The 18,532-nt window shown below is 41.2% G+C and overlaps 1 protein-coding gene and 1 long non-coding RNA gene across 2 annotated transcripts in view; one reads left to right on the plus strand and one right to left on the minus strand.

Annotated features, from left to right (window-relative positions):
* Positions 1-18,532, minus strand: part of slitrk1 (SLIT and NTRK like family member 1) — an 82,744-nt gene that overhangs the window by 57,319 nt on the left and 6,893 nt on the right. The gene's annotated exons all lie outside the window — the stretch shown is intronic.
* Positions 1-18,532, plus strand: part of LOC148902624 (uncharacterized) — a 98,200-nt gene that overhangs the window by 51,313 nt on the left and 28,355 nt on the right. The window lies entirely within an intron of this gene.

Raw genomic sequence — 18,532 nt, forward strand, 5'->3', positions numbered from 1 at the left:
GGTTCACTGCACTTATGGGTTGGATCCAAGTTCTACAAGGTTGCTGCCGCATTTTCACATCCCTGCATGAAAACATCAAGGCTTCTGCGTGGTGCTGACAGCGCGTCGCACTTTTCGCTGACTCATTGTTTCACAGCAAAGCGCCACTTTGCCAATGGCTTGGCTGTCCCATTTGTCACCACTTGGACAGGTTGTGTTTGAACAGCGGAGACATCGGACACCAAGTAAGCAAGCACAGATATTTCAATTGGTGCCCAATTCGAGCATCTCGTCCATCTGTTGTTTTTGGCTCAGGCTAATACATTTAATGAACTGGCGTTCGGCACTAATAAATCCATCTGGACATGTTTCTGATGGTGGCCTTTTGTAAGTCGAAAATACATCATTAGCTTTCACAATTTTTTTTTCCCTCCGAAATGAATGTCATTATTTTAAGGGACAACGGACACCATTTTTTTTTTGTTTCCTTACTGACGTTTTTATAGCATTTAAAATACACAAAACACGCAGGTTGATATTTTTTACTCAAATGCAAAACACCAATAAAAATGAGTTAAATTGTCCCAAAACAACTTCAAAATGACCTCAAAGATGCCGAGTTTCAGAAGGTCCCGCCCCCTTGTTCGTGACGTCACGCCAAGACAACTCGCCTTGCTCTAGAATCAAAACAATGGCTTCAGATTCGGAGAAGATGCTTTCTTGATACTCAACCAGTTATGAATATGATTGAAATAGTTCTGAAGAGCAAAGCATAAATGTTTGCAATCGATTAAAGGAGTCCTTCCGTATCAATTCGAGCCATCAATGTAGCGTCCCAGAAAATGCACAAGATGGCGCCAGAGCTCCGTTGGAAATGGGCTGATTTGTCTGCTGGGAATTTGTGTCGGCGAATATCAAATAGTTGTCTTGGTGCAAGACACAACGATTCACCGTCACATTATTTATGTGTTTTTCTTCTAATTTCGCCATCAACACGAAGTTTTCAGACCAAACAAAGTACGGCAATATGCATTGACGTGATTAAAGGACTGCGACAGTGTGTCGCTTTGTCGGTCAAGGGCGTTCCCTCCATGACGTCACGTCAGGCATCGTCATCAACTTGAAAACAAGACTTCCTGACTATTCAGCACGAGTCTTAAAAGGTACAATATAGCAATATGCAGTGGAATATTTGTAAAATACGCTCAGTCGAAGTCATTTGAAGTCATTTTAAAAATTATGGACACAACTTGTCCGGAGGCGTCGGTTGTCCTTTAAAAAAAGGAACCTAAAATGAGTACATCCGACATTTTTTTTTTCATTTTTTCCATGCACGCGCCTGTTTATTACTCAAGGAAGACAAGCTTTGCTTATCGGGAACACCGAAACAGAAGAAACATTAAACCAAGCAAGTAGGACTTGACATCAAATTCATCCTTTAGCGTTGGACATTTATCTCCTTTGACAGCTACAATAAGTCACCATGAAGTGTTTTCACATGCTGTATAATTGCTTATTTGCCCTCGGAGGAAAAAAGGAGAATGAATGTTAAAAAATATTGGGATGGGTAATGTTCTGATATCCTTCTTGCCTTTGTATTAGAATATCAATTGAAGACGTACAGTAGAGTCTCGTTATATCGATATTCTCGGGAGTCGGAAAAAATATAAACATAACCGTACCGTCATTATATCCGATCCTGCGCCCAACTTCATTAAAAGTCGGCAATAGATATAAACTTGTGCATTAAAGGACAACCGACGTCTCCGGACAAGTTGTGTCCAGCATTTGTAAAATCACTTCAAATGACTTCTACTGAGCGTATTTTACAAAGATTCCAGGGCATATAGCTGTATTTTACGTTTTAAGACTCACGCTGAATATTCCGGAAGTCTTGTTTTTGAGTTGGTGACGAGTCCTCACGTTACGTCACGGAAGGAACGCCCCTGACCGAAAAAAAGGACACACTGTAGCATTCCTTCCATCACGTCAATTCATTTTGCTGTACATTGTTTGGTCTGAAAACGTCATGTTGCACCAAAAAGAGCCAGAAGAGGGCGACAAAGCTCCGTGTAAGGAATTAATCAACCCGTGGAAACGGGCTGTGGAAACGAAAATCATTTGAAGAACACCAAAGAGAAGTCTAGGTTAGATTTTTTTTTTTCAGGAGAGTCATCACAAATTAACGACGTGTAGATCCATCAATTGTAATTTTAGCATAATCATTTAGATATATTGAAATTTTATGAGCGTTAGCATAAATCCGAGTATCAGACTCAGGAGTTCAAAAGATTCAAATTTGCCACCATTGACCCGTGATGAAAGAAAATGCAAGGGGATTTTCAATGAGGGACATTAAAAGGCAGGATTGCAGACAGGAAAGGAAAGACAAAAATTCAGCTAGCCATAAATGTTGTATAAACTGTATATAGACGCTCTCCAGTTTACGAACATTACGCAGAGTTACGGAAAACGGTACATACAAACATTCTTGCGGGTAGAGTATGTCGAAAAATGTTTGGACAGCGATAGTGTAAATTCGAATTTGTATTGCGCGCCTTTTTCTGGCCGAGCTCGCTTGCGATTGGCTGCGTACTGTGTCTCACACGCACGCACAAAAACACATTGCACGTTTCAAGGGCCGGATGTTTCGCTGACGGGCACCAAGGCTAACCAATCATCGTCCAGTTTAGCGGAAGTGTTGCACACGAATTCGGGCCCGATCCGCCTAGTTCGTTTACGATTGGCTGCGTAGAATTTATGGGCCGGGAGAAAATCCCTCTTCCCAGTTGAGGTTTCAAGGGCTGGATCTTTACCTCGACGAATTCAGGCCCCGATCCGCCGAGCTCGCTTACGATTGGCTGCGTAGTATATGTGGGCGGGGGGAAAATTACATCTCCTAGTTGACGCAACAGGAGCACGCGATGCATGACATGACAGCACGTAATGGTGGGACGCAAATACACAATGACGTTCCTGCAGCTTCAATAATGGCTGACTGAAGACCCGCGCATATACGTCGTCGTACTACAGTAGGTGTGAATTTATTTGACAACTGTTAGAGCGTCTGTGTTTTATACTTCCCTGTTCAGTGTTTGACTTCAACAAACATTCCATACAAACTATAGCAAAGAAGCAACTTGCGATCAAAATCACTTTACGAACGACCACTCGGAACGTACGCTGTTTGTAAGGTGGGGAGCGTTTTCCATTTATATGGGAGTGGAAAGATCGTGTGCTGTCAAGGACGACGCCCAAGCTTTCGATCTGATGGCAGGGCGAAACAGTCAAACTGTCAATAGTGAGAGAGAAACTGTTAGCTTTGCTCAAGGTGGATTTGGTACCAACGAGGAGAATTTCAGTTTTCTCGCTGTTAAATTTGAGGAAGTTATGGGTAAACCAGGATTTAATTTCAGAGGAGCAGAGTGAAAGGAAAGAAGGTGGAAAAGAGGCGTCGGGTTTGCTGGAGAGATAGAGCTGGGTGTCATCTGCAAAGCAATGAAATTGGATAGCAAATTTGCGTAGAATATTGCCAAGGGGAAGAAGGTAGGTGATAAAGAGGAGAGGTCCCAGGACAGAGCCTTGGGGCACACCAGAAGATACAGGAGAGGACGGCGAAGCTAACCCCAAACCCTAACCCCCTAACCTAAACCCTACCCTAACTTGCAACTTACGATCAAATTCACTTTACGAACGACCTTTCGGATCGTATGTTGTTTGTAAGTTGGGGAGCGTCTGTACATTGTAGGTTCCCAATAATCATCATTTAGGAACTCAGCAGCTCCAATCTCAAGTGATAGAAATGTTGTCACTGTTGCTGTTATAAAACAACAAAAATATCAAGTGCGGCTTGAATGTACGGGCTGTTTCTTGGTTGCACGCTCCTTTCCTTTTGTCTAAATTGGAAATGATGCTCTGCGGTGCTGAGACATCTCTTTTGAAAGGCCCAAGAGATGCCACAGCACAGCTGCTAACGCTGGAAGAAAAAAAAAGATGTTTTATTGAAAGCGGGATGATTATGAACCGCATTGTGTGTGGCCATTAGCGCAAAACCGTTCACCTGGGAGACAAGGGTTCAGACGCGGCATACTTTCTAATTTGGCCGAAAGGGCCTCGAGTGGTGTCTCCTCTCATTCGGCAAAAAGGACATCTGTTAAAAACGCCCACAGCATACTAAACATGAGTTTGAGCTTCAAGTGGAACTGTTCTAAAGCATTGTAAGCCACGCACTTCTATATTTTGGCCGCTTTGCACGAGGTGTGGTCAAATGGAACCGGAATTAACTCATTCACTGCCATTCACAAATTAATTAAGGAATTGAAAAGATGACGTAGAGCGCCGTTCCCGAATTTGTTCTGGTCTTGTTTGGTTGCCGATAAAGCGCTGGCCGTGGCCTCTGGCAATATTTTTTCCCTTACACAAAATATACCTTATTTTATGTTTAATAAATGTGCTATGGGATTATCACTAAAGAAATAAACGGTACTGTATAATAATAAAGTGGTTTTATTGACCTTTGTGATGGTCGTTAATGGCTTGATGGAATGGAGTGGCCGCTTTCATCAGCATGAAACACTTGATGAGGAACGTAGCCTTCTTCTTTCACCATCTTGAGGAATGATCCCTTGGAGGCACTTTCTCTGCAATCATTTTACCTAGTTCCTCATCAATTGTGTTCTGTTTAGCTGGGCTGATAGCTTTTTGCATCAAGTGTACAGATGGCTTGTGCGGGTTGTTTGTGGAGCCTGATTGATGGGATATTTTAACCTTGCAGTCTACACTCTGCCAAAGTTGAAACGAGTCCAATTTTCACTGTTTTCTATCCATTTTCTCACTCTCTCTCTGTCGTCTGCCCGTGTCTCCACCTCCCCTCACTGCTGCGTTCTTGACCAATCACGTGGCTTTAACCAACGACCGGGGGCAGGGAATAGAGGACCAAGACAAGCCGGCTGCCATTTTCTTTTAGGAGAACGGGCTCGTTCACGAACGACACATTGTGTGTATCCCGAAAAATAATTTGTATGCCAAGGTAAAATGTTCAAAAATTTAATGTTCGGAAACCGAAAAGTTCGTAAGCCAAGGCGTTCGTAAACCGAGGTATCACTGTATCTGACAATAAACTATTACACACCCTTATACTCTATCATATTATAACATTGAATCAGGTTGAAATGTCTTTTTGTTTGTTTTTATGGGTATCTTGAGAACCCAAGTGTGAAATGAGCACATTTCTAATAACAATTGTTCAGCTGAACATACCATGTAATTACAATAAATATAGCCTTTGTCCACATCCAGCCTTTCTTATATGTAGAATTTATGTCCTCTTTGTGTTCCTTTTGTCATCTGGCTTTTTCGATTTTATTCAGATCACATCTCCCTGCCCTTTTCATTTTATCCAAAGGGCATCTTTCCAAAACACGGAGGGAGGGCATCTAAATCATAGACTTTGCGCTCATTTTTTTTTTTTTTTTTTTGTCTTCTCCGCAGTGATAAAAACCCAGCAAAAAATGTCTCCTGATGAACGCAGACACTTTTTTTTTTGCATGAATTAATTTTCTGAAGGCAATGTGTGGATATGAACCGCATACGCAGGAAACAAATGGACAAGAATGCTTGATTTCCCAATGTTGTCATCACGCTGAAGTCATAACTGGGTGGGTGAATGATTATATGAAACCCATAGCAAGGAAACAACTACAAAAAGAGTCATTTTAACCTTCCCGTTGTCCTAATTTTCTGTTCACAACCAGTGTCCTTTGGGTCAAAATGACCCATCTTCATTAAACCCTCAAATAAGCAGTTTAATTAAATTTTTAAACACTAATTTTAATTTAGCTTGAAGAAACTACTTCTCCTTCAACCACAATATGGGATAGAGTTCTAGTCCTCACTTTATATTTGTATAGCTTCAAAAAGGAAACATTTGTGCATTTTTGCATTTCAGTGACTAAACTTTCTTTTTCCCACTCCAATGAACATTCTAGAACAATATAATAATAATAATAATAATAATAATAATACATGTTATTTCTAAGCGCCTTTCAAAACTCTCAAGGTCACTTTACAGTCACAGGATCAGTTTTTCTGTGGGTTTGCAGCGGCAGCCACGCGCGCCACCATTCACTCAACCCAGAATAACTCAAATACATAGAACGCTAGCTAATAGCTAGCCAACTAGATAGCTAGCCATATAAATAGCTAATAGCTAACTGGATAGCTAATATTAAGCCAGCTAGACAGATCGCAAATAGATAGCTATCTAGATAGCAAATAGCTGGATAGGTATCTAGCTAGCTAGTTTCAATTACAATCCAATAGCACATTCCAAAAGCTATCATTCCATCAAGCCATCGACCATCATAAAGGTAAATAAAATGAATTTATTATACTGTACAGTTTATTCCTTTAATTATAATACCATAGCACATTTATTATACATAAAATAAGGTATAAATTGTGTAGTTTAAGGTTTAGAAAATTATGACATGGGAACGGATTATTTTCATTTTCATGCTTTCCTATGGGGAATTAATTTTTGGGATACACACTTTTCGCCTTACACACTGTGTCTGAGAACCAATTAAGTCTGTAAGCCAAGGTATCACTGTATTGTTAAATTGATTCTCCTGACTTGATTTACATCATAAAATCAGGGCCATTATTTCTGCCTGACCACCAAAGCATCTTGCTCCATATTTAATGCGAGCAATCTGAAGGATGACGGCTTCCGTGCTGGTTGTTGTGTTAACTAGATAAAGAGTGTGCATGGCCCTTATGCTGCTGCATGCAGGCACACAACACATATTTATGTCTGCGTTTGTGTTCCCAGCCAAAGGCTGATGTGAATAACAGCTTGGTGCAGTGCTGTCACCAAGCCAGCATTAGTGTGCATTATTTATCCGCTTGCAGACTGAGCCGGAGAAAGGCATAACCATAGCAACAGGAGTCGTGCAGACGCACGCACACGCTCATATACACAAAACGCAGGCAAGCGACGAGAAACATTGGTTACACTTGCACCGAGGCGTCTCATTCACAAAATGCATTTCATTTAGCTAAGCATGCATAGTTTTTTGTCCCTTCCAAAAGATGGAACCCAGAAGAGCTCTGAGACCAGTTGAGCGCTCCAATATTGTCAGTCAAAAGACATCTTGGTCTTGTTGGACAAAAGTATGTTTCATCCTCTTTCAAATTGCTGCTGTGGACTGCAAATGTCCCCATTGTGGGACGAATAAAGGTTTTCTGATTATGATTTCACAAGACTGGGGCATAATTTAGTACTCGGTCCTTCCTTAGACAGAATTTAGGACTTAAAACTCCCTCACAGGAAGAGCTCATTAGCCAGGTTACAAATCCATCAATTCATGAAAAAGACAAGCAATTAAAAATATCTGTTTTATTGCTTACAGCTGTTGGTGCTTAGAACGTCCATTCTAATCTAGAAAACCATGTTTTACTAATGTATCACTTTAATTTGCATATACTCTCAATAAATAGCTTGGCAGAGTGCTGCAGAATTTGGGCGTCTGTCATGAATGACTACGTCTCCTGTCGGCAGTAAAAGAAAGTCTTCCTGCATTCGAGCCTTTGTCTACAGTGTCCGACCGAACAACTCTGACAATCATATTTTCAATTCCCAGAATACATTTGTGACTGGCATTGAATGAGTTCAATGAAACAGAATCTTCCTCTTAAAACTATTTTCATAACACCCCCATCACGATTTCCGCGATATTATGGGATTGTCTCTGATGGACACAAAAAAATGAAAGAAAACATCAGTTGGACTGTGATTTGCGCTCAGACGTGTGCCCGGAATGAAAATACATCAGGCCATGAGTGCAGTGAGTGAAAGCAAGCATAACCATGGCGAAAATGATTTTGATTGATGAGTCATGACCGACGCATTTGAATTGAGTGCAATCAGCACAGTAGCCGTTTGGTGCTGTAATTATTGGGAAGATGCGTAATGAGCAGGGTTGTCATGATGCAAAATAACATCACCAGCAATCCAATATGCAATCATAAAAATGGGCATTTCAGACCGCTTACACTCTACTTAGCGTATATAGTCATCTCATTACATCCTCGTTTGCGTGACGCCGAGTGATTGGTTGAAGGAGATATTTCGGAAGGTTTCAAACGCAAACCAGTTCTTTTTTTATTTGCTGAGGCATTAATTTAGTATGCTTTTATGTTTTATTATGATCTCATGGTTATTGGAATTATTTCAGCATGGTGTAACACATATTTGCATAACTCCGATGTTTAAAAATGTCTGGCATTTTACCTTGTTTCCATTTGAATTGCTTGTATTGCTAAAAGGACAACCGACACCGGCCCAGGACAGAACTGGCCCTCTTGACCAGGCGCTCCAGTCTGTCGTAATGCTGCCTGACCAGCAGACAATTCCATAGTGGATGGCCGAAGTGACCACGGAGTCATAGAAAGTCTTCAGGAGTGACCCCTGAACCCCAGAAGACCTCAGTTGTCTGAATAGGAAGAGGTGACTCATTCCCTTTTTGATCATGACTTGACATGTTACTATTTCAAGATAAGTAGTCCAATTTCAATGACTCTACTCTAATTCATCGATGAAAAGGTTTCTTCAGCCGTCATCTGGACTTCTTTGAAGGTGTTGGACCTTTTGCTTCTTATCCAAGATGCTTCTTCAGCGAATTAAAGTCTTACTGGTAGTTTCGGCCCTATATATATATCCCTACAGTCCAGACATGGCGGTGCCGGACTCTGCTATGATTGGTCCCTGCTCTCAGGTTGGTGGGAGCAGAGGATTACTCCCTGCGGCTCCACTGATTCGCCTATCATAGCAGTGTCGAAAACGGAGTACATGGAAAAAAGGAAGCAACATACAAACTCCACACAGGAAGACCGTGGTTGAAATTGAACTTCTGCACCACAAAAGGTCAATGTCGTCACCACTTGACTTCTGGACATCATTCAATGTTTCTATACAAAATCCATTTACATCTATGCTTGCACACAACACCGGTAGTTGAAAAACCACTTAGCTAACTGAAAGTGGCATAAGTGACAAACGATCTGACAAGAGTTAAATGAATAGCACACTCTTCTCACCCACGATGTTTTCCTCACTTGTGTATCGCCCAGAAAAAAAAAAAAAACACTTGAGTCCTAACACTTGTTTAAGGTACGAAACAAATACCTTTAAAGGACAACCAAAACCATTTTTTCATTTCCTAACTGACATCAGAAAAACGTTTGATAGCATCTAAAATACCCAAAACACGCAGGCTGATATTTTTAGTCAAATGCAAAACACACATAAAAATGAAGTGAAAGAAATGAAGTGTCCCAAAACGACTTCAAAATGACCCCAGAAATGGTGAGTTTCAGAAGGTCCCGCCCCTTGTTTGTGACCTCATGCCAGGACGTCTTGCCTTGCTCCAGAATCAAAACAATGGCTTCAGATTGGGAGAAGATGCTTTCTTGTTATTCATTCAGTTATGAATATGATTCAAATAGTTCTGAAGAGCAAAGCATCAATGTTTGCAATCGATTAAAGAAGTCCTCTCATATCAATTTGAGCTGTCAATGGCATCTGGACAGCAATGTAGCGTCCCTGAAAATGCACAAGATGGCGCCCAAGGTCCATTGGAAATGTGCTAATTTGTCTGCTGGGAATTTGTGTCAACTAGTATCAAATTACTATTGGCACCAAGACTACTGTCTTGGTGCAACACACAACGATTCACCATCGCGTTATTTATGTATTTTCCTTCTAATTTTGCCATCAACAACACGAAGTTTTCAGACCAAACAAAGTACCCAAAATGCATTGTGTGCCGCTTTCTCGGTCAGGGGGCGTTCCTGATGTGACGTCACGTCAGGCATCGTCGCCAACTCCAAAACAAGACTTCCTGAATATTCAGCGCGAGTCTTAAAGGCTAAAATAAAGCTATATGCACTGGAATCTTCTTCAAATGCGCTCTGTAGAAGAATTTTACAAATGATGGACACAACTTGTCCGGAGGCGTCGATTGCCCTTTAAAGCGTAGGTCCACAGTGAGCCGTGTCCAGCAAAACAAAGTCAAAATATTTTACTTTGCATGCAAGGTTAAGAAAATGGCTTCATTGAATTTTTGCAGTCGCCATTCTTGCAGTCTTGCAATCACCTTGGACCTTAGACCTATTCCTCCCGGGCAACCAAACCACGTGCGTAAATCCCTCGAAAACTTAACTCCTAGCATCTCTGCAAACAAACAAAGCGCTCTACGCCAGGTTTAGGTGATGACGGCTCAAGGCGTAGTGGTCGACTCCTGACACGTAATTATAAAGTTTCATTCACGTCACTTAGGTCAGCAAAAAGGCATTTATCTGTCCTCGTTGACAATCCAAAGACCCTGGCGGGCAGCAAGCCTTCTTGAAAATAACCTGTCAAAATAGACATCTCATTAAAAGATTCGGGAGATCTGCACCGCAGGTCTTGGCATTGTTCCTGCCTTTGTGTGTGTGTGTGTGTGTTCTTGGAATGAACAAACACTACTGTTGTATCTCTATTAGCACATATGTGCTTCTGTCCATTGCACTGAATGACCGTAAACGATAACGCTACCATGCATATCATTTCATTTTCCCTTTCCTGCGTGTCAATTTGTGCATGTCTGCCGTATCCATTTCCACACTGGTACATCTTGCACATACGCTTGTGTTGCTAATTGGTCAGAACGTGTGTGTGTGTGTGTGTGTGTGTGTGTGTGTGTGTGTGTGTGTGTGTGTGTGTGTGTGTGTGTGTGTGTGTGTGTGTGTGTGTGTGTGTGTGTGTCCGTGTGTGATAGATGCTTAAATAGGGCATACCGCCAGCAGTGCACCACAGTGGAAGTGACCATGCCTTTTGCTGTTTCCCAAAGCTGATTCCCTGTCACTTGTAATTAGGCTGATGGGATATGTGGTCCACATGTATTTGTGTAGTTGTATAGTTTGCTATCATCCGAGATAAGTCCGCCCCGCCCCCCAAAAAAGCCCCAACATAAAGAAAATACGCCCGCCTGGGGAAATGTGTCTGCTCCAATTTACAGCGGAAAAAAAATCATTCAAAGCAGAGACGGTGCTACGCAAATCAGATTAATCAAATCATATGTAGAAAACCGGAATCAGAAAGCGTTTAATAGTCCCACAATGGCAACATTTGCAATCTGCAGCAGCAAATTTGAACGAGGCCACAGGGTGAGAAGATAAAAAATTATTCTAAGCATAATAGAAGACACTGGATAAGTTTTGTTTTGGGTTTTTTTTTTGCTAGCTTAATAGCTATTTTGGTAGCTAGCTAAGTAGCAGACGTCATACCCTAGATACGCTGGTAAGTAGGTAGTGTTTTATGAGAGCTTTAACATCCAATTGCCCAATAATGTGAAAGCCCAAAGGAAAAGAAGAAGATTCTAAGCATAATAGATATGTCAAAGGACTTAAATGCAAAACTGGGTAAAAATGTTTGATAAAAAAGAAGCGTACATAGTCTAAGTAATGACCTATTGGTTGCAAATGAGCAATTAACAAAGGTCTGTGTCGTCCTTGTGTTGATGAGAACTTATTGACAGTTTGTGAAAAGTCTGATGTTTACCTTTTGAGTTGCCAACTCGAAATCTGATTGGTTTGATTGACACATTTGATGCGAAGTACATTTCTGACCCTGGTAACAAATGATGACTGAAATGTGATTGATTAAATGCTTCAATAACTCAGTTTGTGTACTTAGATAGGTAGCTAGCTATTAGCTGCTGACTAAGCTGTATTCATATTCACTATTTATTTGCTATCCATTAGCTAGCTAACTAGCTATTAGCTGTGTAGCTGACTGTAAGCTGTCTATCTGGCTAGCTGTTGGCTATTTTGAGATCTGTATTCAGTAATTATTTGCAATCCATTAGCTAGCTAGCTATTAGCTGTACAGCTGACTGTAAGCTGTGTGGGTGGCTAGCTTTTGGCTATTTGGCTATCTATTAGCTATTTATTCGCTATCCAATAGCGGGCTACCTAGTTTGCTTTCTATCTATTCGAGTTACTTCCGGGAGGAGTGAACGCTGGCGCTGCTCACCCGCAGAAAAACTTATCCTGTGACTGTAAAGTGACCTTGACAGTTTTTCAAGGCGCTTGGAAATGAAATGTATTATTATTATTATTATTATTATTATTATTATTACCAAACCACATATCTGGAAGCATTACAACAGGGTAAACGTAATAAAAAGAAGCTGAAAAACAATTTGGAATTATTTAATCAGAATTCATGGACAAAATATAATTCACATCAGTCTGTCAATCAAATATTTTTAGGCCAGCAGAGAAGGTCTTGCAGGCCCTGATTGTTCGTTACCTAAAAACAGTAAAAAATGTTTTCCGGAGCATTACAATACAGGAAATACTTCAACGTTAGCATTGGTACTGAAACTCTCAGATTTTGTGACCTACTATCTATGGGACTGTCTGCAACCTCATTTAAAATGAGGTTTGGTTTTCTGCTTCCATTTATTTTGTTTAAAATTGGGCTTTTTGAAAAAGGTTGTGAAGTTCAAAAGAAACAATCGCATCTCTGAAAAGCCGCTAATGTGCTTGTCTCCTTGTTTTTTTTTTGGTGAGTTATTGGTGCTCATCGCTCATGTTGCAGCAGCATGTTCGACTTCTCCCGATCGCTCATTCGTGAATCAGGTTCCAAAAAACGCAACTACGGTCTTGCATCAAAATACATCTGGCAGTGCGATGTGTGACTGGCGGGACATGAAATTAAAACAAGTATTTTGCTGCTGTATACCTGAATGACTTGGCAAGTTCCATTTTCAGTCCTATTTTCTTGAGAAGGGGATGCACATTTGGTGTAGTCACCAAAAGCAAATGGGCGCTTTTAAAAGGGATTAAAGGACAACCGACACCTCCCGACAAGTTGTGTCCATAATTTGTCAAATCACTTCTACTGAGTGCATTTTACAAAGAATGCACCGCTTGTAGCTATATTTTACGTTTTAATACTAGCGCTGAATATTCAGGAAGTCTTGTAATCCAGTTGGTGACGATTCATGACGTGACGTCACGTAGGGAATGCCCCTGACCGAGGAAGTGTCACACAATGCATTTTGGGTACTTTTTTTGCCTGAAAACACTGTGTTGATAAAGAAGATAGATAAAGAAGGTGTAAATTGACACAAATTCCCAGCGGACAAATCAGCCCATTTCCAACGGAGCTTGTGCGCCATCTTGTGCGCCATCTTGTGCGCTGTGCGCCATCTTGTGCATTTTCTGGCTGCTACATTGGAGTCCAGACAGCTCGAATTGATAGAAGGACTTCTTTAATTCGAAGGCAAACATTTATGCTTTCCTCTTCAGAACTATTTGAATCAAATTCATAAGTGGATGAGTAACAAGAAAGGCTCTTTTCCCAACTCTCTGAAGCCATTGTTTTGATTCTGGAGCAAGGCAGTTTGTGAAGGATTATCCTGACGTCACAAAAAAAAAGGGGTGGGACTTTCTGAATCTCTCCAGTTTTGAGCAACTTTAACACATTTTAATTGGCGTTTTGCATTTGACTAAATATATTAGCCTATGTGTTTTGGGTATTTTATATATAAATATTAGCTATTAAAAATTAGCTATATTTTTCTGATGTCAGTCAGGAAACAAAAAATGGTGTCGTTTGTCCTTTAAAGGGGCAGTCTAAATTATCCTGAAATCGGAAGTGGAGTCAAATGAATTTCCGACAGTCCTGTCCATCTTTTCATCTTCACATGATAACGCCATCCAAGAAAGGATGAAGGAAAGGTGATAAAAAGATGTGGAGATTTGACTTTCGGAAGATTGCTAATGCGACAGGGCTGTTTCTGCATTTTTTTTTTTTAAATATTGAACTCTCACTTAAATTATAATGCTTAGCAGCTGCATGTGTGCGCACCCTCGATATGATATCTGGAATTCTTTTAGCTCGCTAACAAAGCATGCGAGCGCGTGGGTTGACATTCGTACATTTCTGTAGAAAACCATAAATTAAGCCCCCGGGAAGAGAGGGAGAAACGTAAGGCATGAAAAACAAGAGAGAGAAAGAGAGAGAGAGAGAGGCAGCCCCACAGAATCAACCTCCTTTGCCCTCCATCTTCTCTTTGTCAACAGTGAAGATGGCTTTCATTAGCCACCATTTTCCCCCCTTTCCAATTTCAAAGATATTGCGTCAACAGTCGAGGATGCATACGAGTTAAAGGACAACCGACACCATTTTTTGTTTCTGAAGTGACATCAGAAAACGCATCTAAAATAAAACCCAAAACACGCAGGCTGATATTTTGACTCAAATGCAAAACCAAACCAATAAAAATGACTTCAACCGCTTCAAAATGACCTCGGAAGTGACGAGTTTTAGAAGGTCCCGCCTCCTTGTTCGTGACCTCATGCCAGGACGTCTTGCCTTGCTGGAGAATCAAAACAATGGCTTCAGATTGGGAGAAATGCACAAGGTGGCGCCCAAGCTCCATTGGAAATATGCTGATTTGTCTGCTGGGAATATGTGTCAACTAGTATCTTGGTGCAACACATCTGATTGATGGGAATTTTAACCTTGCAGTCTACACTCTGTCTATCAAAGTTGAAACGAGTCCAAATTTCACTGTTTTCTACCCATTTTCTTACGCTCTCTGTCGTCTGCCTGTCTCTTTAATGTTTAACCCCCACCCGCTCACTGATGCGTTCTTCACCAATCACGTGGCTTTAACCGAAGACTGGGGGTGGGGAATAGAGGACAAAAAAAAGTCGGGTGCCATTTTCTTTTTTGGAAAATGGCTTCACTCTCTCTCTGTCTGTAACCCCCCCCCCACCCCCCCTCACTACGTTCTTGACCTATCATGTGGCTTTAACCGTCGACTGGGGGCGGGGAATAGAGGACAAAAACAGTCAGCTGCCATTTTGTTGTTAGGAGAACGGGCTCGTTCGCAAACGACACATCACTCATTGTGGCGCTCCGTGCCTATCCCGAAAAATAGTTTGTATGCCAAGGTTAAATGTTCATAAATTTAACGTTCGTAAACCAAAAAGTTCGTAAGCTAAGGGGTTCGTAAACCCAGGTATCACTATATATGATTTGTGTTTCTTTCTTTGTGATTTTATGTAAAAAAAATACCTTTGCTTGAGAAAAAGAAGCATTGCGGGTCAGGTCACGACAATCCGGATGGACAGCGGGTTCGATTCCGTTCACAAAGAAGCTTCTTCTGTTGCTGGTTGTTCTTCCCTCGGGAATAAAAAAAAGTGAAGGAGAGACGCAGCAAAGAGAGCCAGCGGGCCAATCTATAAACTGTCACGATTTCTCTCTTGATGGCTGCTTGATGGATGACTACATCCCCTCGTGGTGCCACAACTCCATTTGTGAGGCCAGCCGCGAGAACCTTCTACGTGCCTATTTTAGGTCGAATTACACTTCGTTTTTTGTTTCTGTTTTTATCAATTCATTTGTTCATTCGAACTGAGTGCCAACGACGTAACCACGAAAAGCGCTGCACCAAAGCAGATTGAATTGGTTCCAATGCAAAGTGTTCCACTTTGTTTATTATGTCTGTTCAAGTCATTAGAAGTGTCCGTGAGGACAGTCATTTTAAATGTGCCGTATGTCATGCATATTAGCATAGTTGACAATAAAGCTGACTTTGAACTCTCTACTATACAGTGATACCTGAATTTACGAACGCTTTGGCTTACAAACCTTTCGGTTTACGAACAGTGCATTTATGAAAACTTTACCTTGGCATACGAACTATTTTTCGCGATACACACGGAGCGCCACAATGAGTGATGTGTCGTGAGACAGGCAGACGACAGAGAGAGAGAGTGAGAAAATGGATAGGAAAGAGTGAAATTTGGACTCGTGTCAACTTTATTGATAGTTCAAAGGGTGAGTGTAGACGGCAAGGTTAAAGTATCCCATCAATCAGGCTCCACAAATAACCCGCACAAGCCATCTGTACACTTGACGCAAAAAGCTATCAACCCAGCTAAACAGATCACAATTGATGAAGAACTAGATACAATTATCACAGAGAAAGCACCTCCAAGGGATCATTCCTCAAGATGGTGGAAGAAGAAGGCGACGTTCCTCATCAAGTGTTTAATACTAATGAAACCGGACACACCACTCCACCAAGCCATCAATGACCACCACAAAGGTAAATAAAATGACTTTATTGTAAAGTACAGTTTATTTCTTTAATTATAATACCATATAAACAAACTCTTAGCCGTACAGGCGTGGTCCATCGATGAAAATGTATTTTCAGCCGTCATCTGTACTTCTTTGAAGGTGTCGGATGTTTCGCTCGTCATCAGAGAAGTTCGTCAGCGAGCTAAAATGTTGCTAATGATAAAATGACCCCTAATGTCCAGGGGTGGCAGTGCCCGACCTCTGCTTTGATAGGTCCCTGTTCTCACGTTGGAGTGGGAGCAGAGGACTGCTCCCTGCGGCTACACTGAATACTTCTATCGTACAGCCTGAGTATGGGGTCTACGACTGGCCTGATTGCTCCGTTTGCTCTGGTATCACCTCAACAGCATAACTAAGCCAATGTTGCCTAAGCAGTCTGTTGTACGAACGATCTAAATTGAACCTCACCCCACCATGGCGATTTAGTGAAGGGTTTTGCTGTTTTATGAAAATAGCTTCTTTTACTCCCATCTATTTTCTTTGGCTAAGAGGAGCTATTGATCTCTATTCATCACGTAAAGTTTATTTTTACGCAACGGCATTGAACGCATCCAACTTGAACCTGTGGCATCGCATGGAAAGCACGGCTTTATCCAGCTCAGGGGAAGTTGCGACAGCAAACCAAATAAATAACATAACACGGATTAGACACGCTGAAACGGATTTACGGGGGGTTCTGGGGGTTTCTGGTGGCTTTTTAGTACGGCTGCGGGCTACGTTTTGCGTTGCCGCGATTTAGTGTTGTAATTAAATGTCACTTTTCAGGCATGTTTGCGTTTTAACAAGCACAATGGTGCCACTCGTTGCTGTTAAACAATTGCTCTGTGCTGCAGGAGAAGGTTTATAAATATTCTTTTTTTTTAGAGAACGGAGCTCCCAGACTTGATGTGTTGTGGTATTAACTCATCCACTGCCATTTTTTTTTTTTTTCAACGCTGAAATCCCATGCAAATTAAACAGAGCACAACCACGTTTTACTCAACCTCAACCACACTTTATTTACCAAAATAAAAGCCAGTCAAAGCATAAAAATGTGGTTTGAAAAAGAAGAAAACATCACGTGGGCTGAAGCACACAGAAGACAGCGACCCCGAGGTCGCCCCCTGGGGGTTGGACAAAAGAAGCAAAACAGGGAGTTGAAGATGAATCGATGCCAGGTTCACTTTGTCATTTCGTCGCAGAGGTCAAGACAGGGTGAAAATGGAAAAGCAAATTCACAGCTATTGTGTAAATAAATAAGAATAATAATAAAGAAATAAATAAATGGGAACCTCCAGAACAGCCATTTGGCAGGTGATTCCAAACATTTGCATAAGCTTAATGTGAATACCTTGCCAATTTCATCCAAGCTTATTCACTCAGTCACTGCCAGGCCATGTGCAAAAATGTATCCACGCAAGTGCCAGGGTTGTTGTCATTTTCATTCGAATTCCAGCACACATAGAATATTGAGTTTTAGGGCCACATAAACATCCAATTCAGCGTAAGAAACCTTAAACACTTTTCTTTCTTCAGAAAAAAAAGAGTTAATTCCTAAGTTATATGAGTCTGGAGTTATCAGAGCTTGAAATGGGGGTGGCTGAGTAAAATACAATGCAGGACATACATATAGGTTTATATAGCTCATTAGCAACAACCGAAGCTGTAACAAAGCGCTAACGTTGGCCAAAAGGCAAATGCTGCCCCCTGTTGGAAGGGGAAAAAACATGGCCAGAGGTCTGACCAGCGCTTTATTTGCACCCTCACATAATAAAATCAAATTTGGGATTGGCGCTCCACGTCATATTTTCAATTCCCGCATAAATTCAGGAATGGCAGTGAATGAGTTCATTGAAATTGTCACTATTTGGGGAACCTTTTTCCGAGAACATGAATCGGTGGTATCGACGTAAGTTACAAGGCTTTTTTTTACATTGCGCTAAAACACTGAAAAAAGGCATTTGTGACAGACAAATGCCTGCCTCTGACTTCATTTTTTAATGTTTTTGAACTGGCATTGAATATGTTAAAGCAAACCCGCGTGATGTAAAAGGCAACCCGCATCTGCGGTTGCCATGTTTGTGCAGGCCTAAAAGCACCTCCGCTATTATGATAACAGGACACATTCCACAAAAGCAAAAAAATCCTCCCCCCGGTATAGAATACTTCAAGCACAATTATTTTATACAAGGTTAGATAGCGATAAATAAAATTACAACAAAAAAATCACAGTAAAGGCGAATCATAGCACACTTTTTTTTTTAATGTGTTCGGAGGAATATGTCTGTGTAACCTTTCAGTCGTACAGGAGTGATCCATCGATGAAAAGGTTTCTTCAGACGTCATCTGTACTTCTTTGAAGGGATC

Source organism: Hippocampus bargibanti, linkage group LG01 (genome assembly GCF_051943395.1).
Source record: "Hippocampus bargibanti isolate YZ-2025 linkage group LG01, ASM5194339v1, whole genome shotgun sequence".
In the NCBI taxonomy this organism is placed as follows: domain Eukaryota; kingdom Metazoa; phylum Chordata; class Actinopteri; order Syngnathiformes; family Syngnathidae; genus Hippocampus; species Hippocampus bargibanti.